The sequence below is a fragment of the Triticum dicoccoides genome, chromosome 7B, assembly GCF_002162155.2.
Source record: "Triticum dicoccoides isolate Atlit2015 ecotype Zavitan chromosome 7B, WEW_v2.0, whole genome shotgun sequence".
NCBI lineage: Eukaryota > Viridiplantae > Streptophyta > Magnoliopsida > Poales > Poaceae > Triticum > Triticum dicoccoides.
The window spans coordinates 319671504-319688347 of NC_041393.1; positions in this window are offsets into that span (position 1 = coordinate 319671504).

The following is a 16844-nucleotide window of genomic DNA, read 5'->3' on the forward strand; positions in this document are numbered from 1 at the left end:
AACAAGTATATATTAAATAAGTAATATATAATATAAAAATCTAAATTTAAAAGACAAAATTCGAACTCATGTCATCGCGTTGCGAGCATCCGACGCTAACCAGCCCAGCACATTTCTGTTGTAGACCATGCTGGAGATATATCTCCATGTCTACTTATACTCCATTCGTTCCTAAATATTTGTCTTTTTCAGATTTCAAATGGACTACCACGTACGGATGTGTATGTAGACATATTTTAGAGTGTAGATTCACTCATTTTGCTTCGTATGTCTTTTCAAGAAGGGGTCAGATTTGTCCTTGATTTATTTATGAGGTATCCAGATGGCACTACACTGCCAAGAAAAGAGGGTAACATCAAAATTATGGACTACTTTTTTGAGTATGTTGGTAAGGTCCGGTCATAGTCACTTGTTGAAATCTCTAAAAACACAAATACTCCCTCCGTCCAGAAATACTTGTCATCAAAATGGATAAAAGGAAATGTATCTAGACGTATTCTAGTTTTAGATACATCTCTTTCTATCCATTTTGATGACAAGTATTCAGACGAAGGGAGTATTTAGGAGAGGAGGGAGTAGAAAACAAAGTTGGTGATGATGGTGTGCGTGCCATCCTGCAATATAGGCCGTCGGATTTATATCTAACGGATAGGAAAGAAACTATGGCAATTTTGCAAAAATATACCCACACGCCTCTCCACGTCTGCAAATAAGGCCTTCCCTCATTCATCCTTTTCTCTCACAAGATAAACTACTCACACAAATGCATCTTGATGTTCCGTGCAACGCACGGGCAGCTAGCTAGTTTCTTTTAAAATAGTTGCTGTGATAATTGGGTTGAAGTGATATATTTTATGTCTGCCCCGAATGATTTCAGATTCACTAGTAGTAACAAAGAAAATCCTGCCTTGTTAATTAATAGAAAACAGGGTGAAAACTATCACATGAGGCCGGTAAAAACAAGGCACACTGGGTTCAGCGTCACCGTCACTACAGCTGTGCACGCGCGAGAAGTCTACATATCAAGGGGGCTACCGAGCGAGGCACCGAGACACAATGTTTGAGAGAGAAACCAATTGACAAATTATGATCAGATCGAGTTGTCACCCTTCTACTCTCATTGTTGAGGGGGGGGAGGGAGAGACAGACGTATCGAGAGTGTGCACGGTAGGCATAGACGCACAACTAGTGTGTGTGTGTGTGTGTGTGTGTGTGTGTGTTTGAAAGAGGAGTAGATAGATTATTATCAAGATCGATGTGCCACCCTACTCTTTCGGTGCCGGGTAGAGTGTGTGTGTATGTTTGAGAGAGAAGCCAGTCGATAGATTATTATCAAGATCGAGGTGTCACCCTACTCCTTAGGTGTTGGGAAGTGTGGGTGTGTGGGTGTGGGTGGGGGGACAGTGACACTCACATATCTCTACTCTTATAAAATAACAGAGTTGGTGATGATGGTCTTCCTGCCATCCTGTAATATAGGCCATCCGATTTATATCCGACGGATAGGAAGGAAACTATGGCAATTTTGCAAAAAGATACCAACACCACTCTCCGCATTTGCAAATAAGGCATTCCCTCGTTCATCCTTTTCTCCCACAAGATAAACTTCTCATACAAATGCAACGCATAGGCATCTTGCTAGTAGGGAGAAGGAGTTTGTGTGACACATATCTAGCTATATTAAGGGATAGGTAGATAGCATTTGTGCGAGGCATACTTAAAGCCTCATGAAGATAAACAGACGGTGTGTGTGCATGCAAGTGTCGGAAAAAATGAAGTGAGAAACAATGTGCGCACGCGCATGTGTGTGTGTGTGAGAGAGAGAGAGAGAGAGAGAGAAATCTCAAAACAAAAGGTGCTCTGTTGGAATCCCATTGTATGTATTCATATGGTTCCGGAACTCGAGTTAACCGTAGGCATATGTGTGAGAGACATTATTATACTTTGAGTCATTAGTGGCTGTGGGTGGGCGGAATAAAAGGGGTGGGCGTGTTAGACAGAGAGAGCGTGTGTGTTTCTGTGTGAGAGACTTGTAGGACGGGGTAGAAAGACGAATTTAACCCCGACGGAGGGAGAGAAATACACGAAGTGCGCGTGTGTTATTCCGATGCCCGCAGGGAAATGAGATATGTATGCGTGTGAGAGAGATTGCACAATTCATTCACGTATCACTATCTAGCGATCATGGACGTGCATCGCTTGAACATAAGTCAATACCTACTTCGTATCGTGGCCAAAGGTACAATATCAATTCAACGCTCTAAAGATTGGACACTCACATATCACATTTTTGTATTTAAATAAACCTTTTCAGTTGTGCATGCCAAAGTTACAGTGATGTTTCCTCAAACAACCAATGTAGCTATCGTGTACATGCACCATTGTTACTCTTGCATTCAAATTCATTAGTCTTGGATGATTTAAGTTTCTATTTTGAAGTAATATATGTAATATTGATATATGAATTCAATGGGTACGCAATTTATGAAATGGAGGCTATGTAATCATATGAGGTAACACTTTTAAGTAGCTGACTACAATACCCATTTCTTTTTGTGCGCCTCTACACTAACACGTCAATGCATTATGTTTAAAGTAAATAACCAATGTCACTAAATTATCTATTTACACGACAAATACATAGGTTGAGCGTTTGATCCCTTTTTTGTGGACGCGCCACTACACCCGTACGATTGGCCGCGCCCGTGTGAACGTCCAAGTTATCGGCGCATCATCTTGAGTTATTGTCTTTTTTTCCGGGGTGGACTTCACACTAGTTATTAACTGCTGACGCGTGCCCCGTGTACATAGTCTAGCATGACCATCCCGCTAGCATGGTCCAAAATTAGTTGAAACTGGATACGAACGATCCCGCGGGCGGCAAAATCTCCCGCCTCCTTCTAAAATTTCCGCCACCTTAGTCTTTAGCATGCGAAATTCCCCTTTTGTCCTTGGTGCACGGAGACCAACAGTTACAATACCGCCCTCATCTACATGATAGGTCGGGGCTGCTTTGGTAACTTCCGGTTCCCCCCACTACACGGCACCCCTATTTCCTCTCCCCCTCCCGCAAAAACGACTAACTCCACAGCACCAGAGCATCTTGCATCATGTCGTCCGTACTTCATCGCCCTTTCTCCCTTCCCCTCTCAAAACCATAGACTGCTCATTCACCGGCGTACCATAGCCCATTCACTGCCAGTTGTGTCCACCTCGCCGGATCTACTTCTGTGGCTGCATCTACCCCTCCCACCTCCCCTAGAAACAAGTAGACTGCTCATCCACCACTTTACCACAGCCCATTCAGTGCCGGCCTTCTCCACGGTGCCGGATCTGCTTCGCCGGTACTCTCGTCAACCGCCGCGCATCTGCAGTGGCTCATTCGTACTCCCCACCGGAGACGCTTCGTCCACACCGCCCGAAGCCGCCCCACCGACGCCCCCGTTGACGGCCTCTGATCCTCTTCACCGACACCTTCCTCAACCCTACCGGAGCCGCTTTGCTGACACCTTCCTCAACCCTACCAGAGCCGCTTCGCCGACACCATCATCAACCATACCGGAGTAGCTTCGCCTATACCATTCTCAACCCTACCGGGGCCGCTTTGCCAACTCACAATTCCACAGCCTCAGATCCACTTCCTCGCACCCTCATCCAACCTACCGGAGCAGCTTCTGACGCCCCGTCCACGGCCGCAGATCCGCATCGTCGACACCATCCTTAACCCAACCACCGGAGCAGCTTCTGATGCCCCGTCCACGGCCGCAGATTCGCATCATCGACACCATCCTTAACCCAACCACCGGAGCAGCTTCTGACGCCCCGTCCACGGCTGCAGATCCGCGTCATACACCATCCTTAACCCAACCACCGGAGCAGCTTCACCTACACCATCGTTCACGGCCACAGATCCGCTTCGCCCACACCATAGTCCACCCTACCGGAGCCGCTCCACAAACACCCTACTCGACGGTTCTAGATCTCCTTACTGGACCCCGACAGCCAGCGCAACATCATCACCCTTGACATTTCTAACCTGATTCCCACCATCTGGAGAGATGCCAAGCACCCGCCACGACCTAGGTACTTGTCACCTTTAAACTCGTCCAGCATCACCTGCCCGATGTACTTCAAATATACTAACCGGTCGTTGTTACCTGTTATGCAGCTGGCAAAAACTACAAGGACTATGTTTCTTCTGGATCTAACAGCTTGGCCAACCAATATCCTGGACTGAGGCATTGCTATGATCTTGTAAGTGTGTCTCTCTCTCTTTTATTGTTTTGTGCCTGCCATCATGCTTTGCTAGGATTTTCGACCAGTAATCCCTTTGTACAGACAATGATTTCTACTACTGGCTGCTAAATTAGATATGTAGATGTCATACATGATACTACCTCGTACCTCCGTTCCTAAATATAAGTCTTTCTAGAGATTCCACTATAGGCTACATACGGAGCAAAATGGGTGAATCTACACTCGAAAATGCATCTATATACATCTGTATGTGGTCCATACTGGAATCTCTACAAAGACATATATTTAGGAACAGGGGCAGTACATTACACAAAATCGTAGGTGGCATGTAGGAATTCCAGTGCACTACATTAGGCTCCCTTAGAGTGCCTGCTAGTCCAGCATACCGAGTCATGGCTAGTTTATGGTACGCACACAATCGTTAATTGGTGGTTTAAATATGCGCAAGGGATATGCAATGTTGTATCATGTAGAGATGTCTGAAATTAGCAGTGTCAACTTGCAGATAGGGTTACACAATGAAAAAGTACAAGATGTATGTGGAAATTTCATGGAACATCGCAAAAAAAGGAGAGGCAGCGGTGTGCCTATACAGTGTGCTATGGTACGTCACTCCTCCATTGCAACCATCGTGACATGTTATTTGTATGTCAGTTCTATTAGCCAAGTTTCTTAGGGACAGTTATTACGAGTTATCCTAAGAAAATAAGCACCTATGAATATAAGCTCCATGTAATAAGCCAACCAGTTCTTTTCATTGCGTTTTTAGCTTATCTTTGGAATGACAATTGGAAAGTCTAGATTGCATTATATTTTTTTCATTTTGCTGCCCATATGAAAATTAATTTGACTTGCAAACATCACAAATTTAACCCAATGCAGTAATTAATATGATAGGAAAATAGACCATCACTATTTGCTCAAACTGCAAATACAAAGATACCATCTACTTGGCACAATCTACTTTGGACAATGTTTTCCATAGAGATCCCATTGCCTAATTTAAACGAAGAACGCATGACCCACATTTAAATGAAGAACAATTATTTATTGAAATTCGATGGTCCAAGTGTCGGTGGGAAACGACACCTATGGGATCACAAGAATCCCTACTACGGTTGCGGGGCGCGGGGTTGTGAGAAGAGCAGGATTAGTAATTGACATGGGGATCATTTACCCAGGTTCAGGCCGCAAGGATGCGTAAAACCCTAGTCCTACTTTGGTGGATGTATTGAGTGTTCTTGAGCTCTCGAACTAGCTATGGGTGCTGCATGGTTCGAAAGAGCCGAATCCTTTTCCTGTATGCCATGGGCCTCCTTTTATAGGCGAAGGGGCTGCCAAGTGGCACACAGGAGGTGGAAAGGCCTACAGTGGTATGATCTTATCGCTCGTATTACATGACAAGATGCATTTAATGCATGGCTTAGGTGTCCCTTCACTTTATCGGGGACGGGAGCGAGGCCCGTCCCGTCCGTCGCCGCTCCTCCTTGCTTCGACACGCGCCCTGGCCAGCGATGCATGCGGTGCCATGTGGGCAGGCAAGCAGCTGAGGTGGCACGGTGGTGGAGCCTCCACGAAGATCTGCATGCCGCCACGCAGATGCATGCTGAGTTGGCCTTGAAGCTGCATGTCGCCACGTAGGTGCCTGCCCAGCTGGTTGGGCTGGCAGCTGCATGCGAATGGCAGCGGGGAGTTGGTTGGTGCGGGCCTGGCAGTGGCCCTGTTGTCGCCTCTGGCAAGGGTCTTGTCGGGTGGCCCGGCAAGGGTCTTGCCAGGTGGCCCGACAAGGGTCCTGCCGTGGCGCGTTGGCGTCCCTGGCAAGGGTCTTGCCGGGGGTATTGTGGATTCCTTCGGTAAGGATCTTGGGGAGGATTGTTGCTTCTCAACCCTCATCTGATATTGACCATTCTATGTCTTCACAAAGATATGCATGCCACCATGGAGGTACCTCCGAGCCCTGGTCCAACGTGGTTGTTAACATTTGAGGACATGGTTTCAAGGGTGGCTCGCTCTACCGGTGTGGGCGAGCTGCCCCGGCAAGGGGCTCGTCGGGGCTACGGAGGCTGCCCCCGGCAAGGGTCTTGCCGGGGCAACCTGCTTCGCCCGTCTGCGCTTTGTGGCCTTGGTCCTTGATGTTGCCTTGTTTGTCTTGAGCCTTCGGCTTCTCTCCGGCTTCCCTCCTTTGCCCTGCTATGTGTGGCCGCGGCGCATGGCTCTGACTGCCCATGCACAAGTAGAGATGTCAAAAGGAGAGCCCCTACTTTTGTACACCGGTAGGAGCCCCCGGGCCTGCGCCATACATAAGTGCGACATGTTGTTGGGCCAAGCCCAGAACGGTGCATGGGCAGGCGGGGCAGATTTTACCATGATAACTGCTCCGTCTGCTGCGCTTCTCCACGACCTGTGTCGAACGCACGACGTGGGGGTCGTGCGCGCGCGCGTGATGGAAGCTTGCTAGTGTCATCCTGTTGTGGACAGTAAAGAGGCGGTTTGCGTGTCTCTTCGAGACCGCAGTGCCGCTGCTCATTTACTGCCCTCACTTGGGAACCGTCGCTCCACGCGTCCCACTGCGCCCATCCTTTGCGCCACATTCGCTGCATGCACGATGCAGAGCGAATGACAGGCGCGCGGGATGTGGGAAGTCGTGCACGTGTGTGGGTCGATTCCCACGCTCCTTTCGATGGAGCGGGGAGGGCGGTCGACGGCCCCGCTTGCCGTCACTTCGACGGGCCGGATTGGCTGAGAGGGGGCGGCTGAGCCTTGTCCCCGCCCCTTTATAAAGAGGGGAGCGGGGGGAATGGCGCCTCTCAATCTTTCGCCATCTGCCTCTCCCCATTCCGGCTTCCTCCTTTCTTCTACCATGGCGAGGGGGCGTGGAGACGCTTCATCGGCAGCGGCGAGGGTCTCGGCTAGACAATGCATCGCTCCTCCCCAAGAGCTCATGGCGGCGGAGCCGGCTGCTAGAGGGAGGGGTAGGGGGCGAGGTCGAGGCCGTCGTGGCGCCCGAGGGAGAGGAGGACGGGGCGGCAGATCAGCCTCGCCTCCGCCAGCGGCCCCTCCCCCGATGGAGGGCCACGTCGGGGACAATCCTCGCGTATTCTTTGTTAGGCTGTGCCAGCCGCCGCCCCGTCGTCTTCGTCTTCCGACTCCATTCACGCGGGAGATGGAGCTGGATCCGCCGCATTCGTTGCGGCTGCACATGAGGGGTTGTGGGAACAGCGACACGTGGTCCGACGTCGGGTTCCCCGCCCCTCACGTCATGTATCTCCACCGAGGGTGGAAGACCTTCGCCCGCGACCACAACTTGACGGTGGGGCTCGTTCTCTTCTTCAAATTAGTGGAGAACGGCCTGCTCTCCATCAAGGTCTTTGGAGATCTTGGAACTCGCTTGAAGTGCTGCGTGGAGAGCTCCTCCGACCACGAGAACACTTCCTCGAGCGGGAGTGACCAGGAGGACAGCGGGGCAGATGATGGGGACGAGTCCGACTAGGCGTCGGACGCCCTGTGCCTGGGTGGGTGCGGCAGCAGCAGCATCTGCACCTGGCCGTTCCTCCGGCGGGATCCGCCGAGGTAGGGGCCAGCTCCTTGGACTTCTCGGGGCTGCCTCCTTGGGCGGCTGGCGTAGGGAAGCCGGGGAAGGTGAAGAAGGCGGGTGGCGGGCCGTCAAGTCGGAGTATGCAGGCACCGACGCCTTCATTGACGGACCGCTGCCTCATCTTCTAGCTCTTTCCCCGGTGCCGCCACCGCTGACCCTCTCCTAGGCGACCGCTGGCATGTTCTCTTGGTGTCTTCTGCTGCTCGTACCTCACCTAGGCGCCCCTTTTGCCCTTCCGCTCTCTTGTTTCATTTCCTGAGGAGAGGGACAAGAAAGGGATTACGGGCATCTTATCTCTTTTTGGTCTTGTAAGCCTTCGGGCCTCTATTAACTTTAGAACTTGTAATCCCCTTGCTCATGTTTTTCATTTCGTATGAACTGTACCTGTACAGGGTGTTTTTTTTAATGAAAAAGGGATGTTTTCTGGGTTTCGTTCGCGGGTGGAACCCATGACAAGGAGTGAATCCTCATTATTTTTTAAGACAAACGTTCTTTGCCCGACAACAGGCCTTGTCGTCCCCCCACTTCGCTCGACCTTTCTCATGCCCTTGGCAGAGGCAGGGATGAGGTGGGCTTAGGCTCCTCGTTCCTCTTCTTTGCTGCCGTGGCTATGACTAAATTCAGACCCAGGGGATAATCCTTGGGTGCCGAAAAAGGGGAGCACGGTAGGTTAGAAATAAAACAAACTCTCACATATCCCAGTCCATAACGAAATGCATGATAGAGGATAGAGAACTTATTTGGATCGGCAGCCCCCAGCAACCTTGTCTTGCCATGGTTGGATGCTTGTCCCTGCAGCCCCCGGCAACTTTGGCTTGCCGGGGCCCGGACGCCGGTCCGTCCCCTTTATTCCAAAATAGCTCGGCAAGAATACTTATGTGCCCTGGGAACCAAAGAAGATAGAGAAGAACAGAGAGACGCACACTCGACCTCTAAGCTAGGGGTTAGCCGCCGCTAAGCACTATCAACCCTAACCAAGGAAGAGACTCAACCTAGCATGCATGCTATAACTTAGGGCGCCGGCGCTTCGTTTATTTATGCTCAGGGTCTGCGCCTGGCTTTGTACAAAGGGTTACATGCCTTGCCAGCAAGGCTTGTACAAAAGGGTGTCTTGTCGGGAGGCCCGGTAGCCGCGCCTTATGGGTAAAACTTGCGGAGATGCTTGATGTTCCAGGAGTTGCTCACTGGAACGGCATCTTCGGTCTCGAGTCGGACTGCGCCGGGCCTGGTGACTCGTGTTACCCGATAAGGGCCTTCCCACGTCGGTGTCAACTGGTTGGAATTCTTGGCCGACTAATCGTGCCGAAGAACAAGGTCGCCTTCCTCAAAGCTCCAAGGATGAACCTTGCGGCTATGGTAGCAGCGCAAGGCTTGCTGGTAGCATGCTGCTCTCACAGCTGCCCGGAGACGATCTTCCTCAAGGAGCGTTGCGTCATCTTGCTGCAATCGCTCTTGCTCAAGCTCATCATAAGCGAGCACTCGAGGTGACCCGTATATGAGTTCTGTGGGGAGAACTGCTTCCGCCCCGTAAACCAGGGCAAAGGGTGTCTGGCCGGTGGCTCGATTTGGCGTCGTTCTGATCGACCAAAGAACCGCCGGCAACTCATCAATCCAGCGCCTTCCACTCTTGCGCAGCTTGTCAAAAGTCTTCGTTCTTAAGCCTCGCAGAACTTCAGCATTTGCTTTCTCCGCTTGGCCGTTGCTCCATGGATGTGCCATGGAAACAAAACAGACCCTGATGCCGAGATCCTCAATGTATTGCATGAAGGCATGGCTTGTGAACTGTGTGCCGTTGTCAGTGATGATCCTTTTGGTCACCCCAAAACGGCACACTAGTGCCTTGAAGAACTTGATGGCTGACTGCGTTGTCACCTTCCTCACTTCTTCCACCTCTAGCCACTTTGTGAACTTGTCGATTGCGATGTACAAGTACTCAAAGCCCCTGACAGCACGGGGGAAGGGGCCCAATATGTCGAGCCCCCAGAACGAGAAGGGCCAGGAGAGAGGGATAGTTTGAAGGGCTTGAGCTGGTTGATGAAGCTACTTTGAATGGAACTGGCACGCTTCACACTTGGTTACTAGTGTCGTCGCATCCTGGAGGGCGGTGGGCCAGAAGAAGCCTTGCCGGAAAGCCTTGCCAGCAAGGGCCCTAGACCCTATGTGGGAGCCACATATGCCTCCATTTATCTCCGCCAACAGCTTTACTCCTTCCTCCCGGGAGATGCACTTTAATTTCACCCCATTCGGTCTTTTTCTGTACAATACGTTATCAATGAATTGGTACAGAGCACACCAGTGGGCTACTCTTTCTGCCTCTTCCTGCTCCTCAGGAAGCTCTCCTTTTTGGAGGAAACGGATGGTGTGCTGTGCCCATGCCGGAGCCTGTGGCTCGACGACAAGGACCAAAGGCATCTCTTCTGCCATGGGACCGGCCGTCTCTACGGCCATGACCGGAGGTCCTGCCAGAGTCGGTTGCCCTGCGGCAGGATCGGCATCCACGGAAACATCTTCGCCGGTGGCTCCGGGGAGCTCGGTGGGGAGGTACTTGCCGGAGCCTAGCTTCCTCCGCTTGCCCTGCTGGTTGACGGCTCAACGGATGGTTGAGTTAACTGAAGCGCAAATGTACCTGGTTCCATAGGTAGCTTGAGGGCAGCGCGCTTTGACAGGTAGTCAGTGATGTCGTTCTCTGTCCGAGGGACATGCTCCGCTTGTATACCGTCAAAGTGCTCCTCCAGTTTCCTCACCTCATCTACGTAAGCTTCCATCAATGGGCTTTGATAATCTTTGTTGATCTTCCTAACGACGAGCTGTGAGTCGCCCCTGACGATGAGCTTTTTAACTCTAAGGTCTGCCACGATCCTGAGACCGGCAAGCAAACCCTCATACTTGGCAGTGTTGTTGGTGGACATCTCCCGAGGGAAGTGCATCTGGATGACATACTTGAGGTGCTCTCCGGTGGGTGCGACAAGCAGCACACCAGCACCGGCGCCTTGCAGCGAGAAGGCACCATCAAAGTACATGATCCAGTTGCTGCTAGTTTCCTTGCAGGGGAGAGTGGTCTCCTGCACCTCTTCATCGGGCGTCGGGGTCCATTCTGCAACAAACTCTGCCAAGACTCTGCTCTGAATCGTTGAGGTACTTTCGAACTTCAAATCGGAACTTGACAGTTCCAGGGCCCATTCCACGATCCTCCCCGTTGCGTCTGGGTTATGCAGTATCCGTTGCAATGGGAGGCGGGTGACCACCATGCTCTCGTGCGCTTGGAAGTAATGGCACAGCTTCCTCGAAGCCATAAGGAGGCTGAAGACCAGCTTTTGCACACCTGAGGACCTCGACCTAGCCCCCTGCAAGAGGGAGCTGACGAAGTAAATTGGGTGTTGTACCATTTTTTTCTTCTACGCCTCTTCACCTGGTCGTGTGGGCCCTGTCGCACTAGCGTTAGCCTCTGCCGGGGACTCAGTCTTGCCGGGATCGAGCCCTGTCGGAGAGAGTTCCGGCTTGCCATCTATTGACTCTGCCGCTACCGCTGCCTTCTCGTTGACCTCTCTCTGCGCCACCAGTGCGGTGCTAACCACCTGATTTGTTGCCGCTGGATAAAGCAACAACGGTTCTTGTGGTTTTGGCGCAACCAGCACTGGGGTAGAGGAGAGGTATTTCTTCAAATCCTGCAGCGCTGCCTCGGCCTCGGGGTCCACTCCACTGGCCCTGCTTTCTTCAAGATCTTGAAAAATGGAAGGGCATGCTCCACGAACTTGGAGATGAATCGGCTCATGGCAGCAACGCAGCCAGTGAGCGGACGCACGTCCTTGATCCATTTGGGTGCCTCAATCTGGTCGATGGCCTTGATCTTATCTGGGTTTGCTTCAATCCCACGCTGGGACACAAAGAACCCGAGAAGCTTGCCGGACGGGACGCCGAAGACACACTTCTCAGGGTTCAATTTGAGGTTGATCTTGCGCAGGTTTGCAAATGTTTCCTCCAGATCTTGCACAAGGGTTGCTTTGTCCTTGGTTTTGACCACTATGTCATCCATATAAGCTTCCATATTTCTATGTAGCTGGGGCTCAAAACCAATTTGGACCGCTCTTGCAAAGGTTGAGCCAGCGCTCTTCAACCCAAAAGGCATCCGTAAAAAGCAATACGTACCACATGGAGTGATGAATGTTGTCTTCTCCTCGTCCTCTTTCGTCATGAAGATCTGGTGGTATCCCAAGTAGGCGTCGAGGAATAATAACAGGTCACACCCAGCCATGGAGTCAACAATCTGGTCAATGCGCGGTAACGGGAAGGGATCCTTTGGACAAGCCTTATTAATGTCCGTGTAACCAATACACATTCTCCACTTCCCGTTTGCCTTGTGCACCACTACCGGGTTGGCCAACCACGTCGGATGGAGTACTCCTATTACCAAGCCTGCCGCCTCTAGTTTTCTGATCTCCTCTGTGATGAACTCCTGCCTCTCTAGAGCTTGCTTCGTGACCTTCTGCTTGACGGGCCGCGCATGAGGACAGACAGTAAGATGGTACTCAATCACTTCCCTGGGAACGCCGAGGATGTCAGAAGCTTGCCATGCAAACACATCGACATTTGCCCGTAGGAAAGTGACGAGCTCGCTTTCCTATTTTCTGTCGAGGGTGGAGCTTATGGTGAAAGCTCCCCCGCGCCGTCCCCCTTCACGAGCACCTTCTTGGTCTCTGGTGGTGCAGCTCTGGACTTCTTGCTCTTGCCGGCAGAGCTCTCTGTCACTTCCTCAACGGGAGCGCAACACCCCAAAGAGGTGCGCTTGCCAGAGTAGGTGCGAGGGGTCTCACCGGTCTTCTTCCCTCCCAGGGCTCCGTCGGCAGGAGCAGGTGCCTTGGCGGCAGCAGCTGCAACTGCTTCCCGGTAGAGTTGGTCGGCGCAAATCAACGCATCTTTCTTGTCGGAGGGGACGGTGATGATGCTCATTGGCCCGGGCATCTTCAACATGTTGTAGGCGTAATGTGAAGCCGCCATGAATTTGGCTAGCGTCGGGAGGCCGAGGATCCCGTTGTAGGGCAAGGGGATCTCGGCTACATCGAAGACAATCCCCTCCGTCCTGTGGTTCAGCTCGCCTCCGAACGTCCCGGGCCGCGTGACCTTTCCCTTCGGCTGGCTCCTCCCCGGGTTGACCCCTTGGAATGTGCCCGTCTCCTCGAGATCTCCATCAGGGATTTGCAGCCTCTTGATCACAACAGGCGAAATCAAGTTCAGACCGGCTCCGCTGTCAACCAGCATCTTCGTCACCTTGAGGTTGCGGATTGTTGGTGAGACCAACAACGGAAAGTACCCGACCGCGGTAGTGCGGTCAGGGTGGTCCTCGGTGTCAAAAATGATAGGCGTGCTGGACCACCTTAGCGGCTTTCGTGCGTCGACCGATGGCTCCACCGCTGTGATCTCACACGGCCACTGCTTGAGATGGCGGCGAGATGTATGCAGCAAGGCGCCTCCATCGACACACATGGCCTCCGTGGCTTTCTGGAACTCGTGGTCGCCGGACTCATCTCCCTTGTCATGATCATCGTCTTCCTGCTTCTTGTCGCGGCCCTGAGCGGGCCTCTCCTGCTGATTATCTTTGCCGCGGCGGCCTCCTTAGCCGCCATGCTTCTTGCCAGATCCTTTAGCACCCTGTTGACCCTTCTCCTTGTCCCGCCGCACATACTCGGCTTTCTGCTTCTCTGCAAGCAGCTCCACCTGCCGACATTTCTGGAGATCGTGGCCTTTGGTGTGGTGGATCTTGCAATACTGCTTGTCGGAGCCTCCTGGCTTGTCGGCAGCCGCCAAGACCCGGCAAGCGGCACACCCGGCAACCTCCTTGCCGGGGTCACTTGCCTTGGGCTTCTTGGTGGCGCCGGTGTCGTCGGATCCCTCGATGGAAAGCACGGTCTTGCCACCGCGCATCCTATTACGGTGCCGGCCCTTCTTCGTTGGGGTGGTGGTATCATCCGTGGAGTCAGTTTCCGCGTCGGCGTCTTCGTCGGGGTACTTCCTTCCTTCTTCAGCACGAGCGCATCGATCGGCCAGAACATAAAGTTCGGCCACATCCCTGACCTTGTTCATCGCCAGATCTTGACGCATCTTACGGTTGCGCACATTCTGATGGAATGCACTGATCACGGCGGTAGGATGAACATCGGGGATGTTGTACTACACTCGGCTAAACCTTTGGATGTACTTGCGCAAGTTTTCTCCTTCCTTTTGGGGGATGATATGCAGATCACTCGCCTAGCCGTGAGCTTGGTGGCCTCCGGTAAAGGCGCCAACAAACTCATGACACAGATCCGCCCAAGAAGAAATGGAGTATATCGGCAAGTGCATCAACCATGACATAACATTGGGCTTGAGTGCCAACAGAAAGTAATTGGCAAGCACCTTGTTGTCGCGGGCCCCAGCAGCTTGCATCGTGATGGTGTAGATGCTGAGGAACTCCGACGGGTGAGTCTTGCCATTGTACTTTTCACCAACATCGGGCTTGAACGTGCGGTGGGAGGGCCATTGGAACTTCCATAGCTCACGGGTGAAGGACGGACAACCTACATCGTAAGGTAGGCCACCGTAGCCTCCCGGCGCTGGGTGGTCCGTAGTGGGCCCTGCCCGCCTGTCCGAATGGTGGCGCGCGACGCTCGATGGTGGTTCGAGCGTCTTCATGAACTCGCTCCCGAAGAACTTGGCATTGGTCGCGGTGGGTTCGCGGGTCGGACGACGCTATGGCGATATCATCATGAGCGTCGTCGCGACGGACCGACACCCGCGGTGGTCGGGATGGAGGATGGGAGTGCACCATGGCCGCATCGCCTCCGGCCCGGCCTCCGCTGGCATGCGGTGGCCCGACGGAGTGACGGCCTACGGGTCCTGCTGGCCGCAACTCGTCATTGTTGGCGATGCTGACGAGGCTCCGGACGGTGGACCTCCATTCGTCGAGCTTCTCCGCGGCGGGAGGAAAATCGAGGAGCAGCTGCGCGCGCTAGGGCTTCTGCTGGGGTGGGTGGCGGCGAAAGCTGGGTGGACCACGATACGCCTCGACTTCTAACCACGTTAGAAGGAGCCGCGTCACGTCCCCGCAGTCGTTCTTCATCCTCGTCAGCACCTCGGCGCGCATGCTGGCCTTCCTCATCATGTGAAGAGTGCATGGGACTCTTCCCAGGACGGCGCCCAGGGTCTCCAGCAGGGCGGCGCTGCTCGTCACGTACAACCTAAGACGAGCGCGCCATGGGCGCCGGTGTTGGCGTCTTGGAGGCCGCCGTGCCGCCGTCTGGTGGGCTGAAGGCGCCCCTGGAGGGCCCCGCGCCGCCTACGGTGGACCGACTCCGTCTCCGGAGCCCGCGACCTGTGGCTCGTCGCCTAGCGCGCGAACCACGCAGCTCGCCAGGCCTGGACCGCCAGGGTGATGTGGATGTTCGCGGGACGCACCACGTGGCCTCTCCGCGACTGGCCCGCTACCGGTCCGCACCGGTACTGGCAATCCGGTCCCGGACAAACCGATTGCCATGGTCGTCTTCTTCTTAAGAGCCATGGCGATGAAGAACAACTAGGTCAACTGCTAGACCAGATTCTCACAATTGCGCCCCCTGCCTAGTGCGCCAAATATGTCGATGGGAAACGACACCTATGGGATCACAAGAATCCCTACTATGGTTGCGGGGCGCGGGTTTGTGAGAAGAGCAGGATTAGTAATTGACACGGGGATCATTTACCCAGGTTCGGGCCGCAAGGATGCATAAAACCCTAGTCCTGCTTTGGTGGATGTATTGAGTGTTCTTGAGCTCTCGAACTAGCTATGGGTGCTGCATGGTTCAAAAGAGCCGAATCCTTTTCCTGTATGCCATGGGCCTCCTTTTATAGGCGAAGGGGCTGGCACAGTGGCACATAGGAGGTGGAAAGGCCTACAGTGTTGCGAGCTTATCGCTCGTATTACAGGACAAGATGCATTTAATGCATGGCTTAGGTGTCCCTTCACTTCATTGGGGACGGGACTGAGGCCCGTCCCGTCCGTCGCCGCTCATCCTTGCTTCGACACGCGCCCTGGCCAGCGATGCATGCGGTGCCATGTAGGTAGGCAAGCAGCTGAGGTGGCGCGGTGGTGGATCCCTTCACGAAGATCTGCATGCCGCCACGTAGGTGCATGCTGAGTTGGCCTGGAAGCTACATGTCGTCACGCAGGTGCCTGCCCAGCTGGTTGGGCTGGCAGCTGCATGCGAACGGCGGCGGGGAGTTGGTTGGTGCGGGCCTGGCCGTGTCCCTGCTGTCGCCTCTGGCAAGGGTCTTGTCGGCTGGCCCGGCAAGGGTCTTGCCGTGGCGCGCTAGCGTCCCCGGCAAGGGTCTTGCCGGGGGTCTTGTGGATTCCTTCGGTAAGGATCTTGCTGAGGATTTGTGACGCCCCCGATTCAATCGTACACTAATCATGCACGCAAATGTGTACGATCAAGATCAGGGACTCACGGGAAGATATCACAACACAACTCTAAAAATAAAATAAGTCATACAAGCATCATAATACAAGCCAGGGGCCTCGAGGGCTCGAATACAAGTGCTCAATCATAGACGAGTCAGCGGAAGCAACAATATCTGAGTACAGACATAAGTTAAACAAGTTTGCCTTAAGAAGGCTAGCACAAACTGGGATACAGATCGAAAGAGGCGCAGGCCTCCTGCCTGGGATCCTCCTAAACTACTCCAGGTCGTCGTCGGCGGGCAGCACGTAGTAGTAGGCACCTCCAGTGTAGTAGGGGTCGTCGTCGACGGTGGCGTCTGGCTCCTGGACTCCAGCATCTGGTTGCGACAACCAGAAAGAAAGGAAAGGGGAAAAGGGGGGAGAAGCAACCGTGAGTACTCATCCAAAGTACTCGCAAGCAAGGAACTACACTACATATGCATGGGTATATGTGTAAGGAGGCCATATCAGTGGACTGAACTGCAGAATGCCAGAATAAGAGGGGGATAACTAATCATGTCGAAGACTACGCTTCTCGCAGCC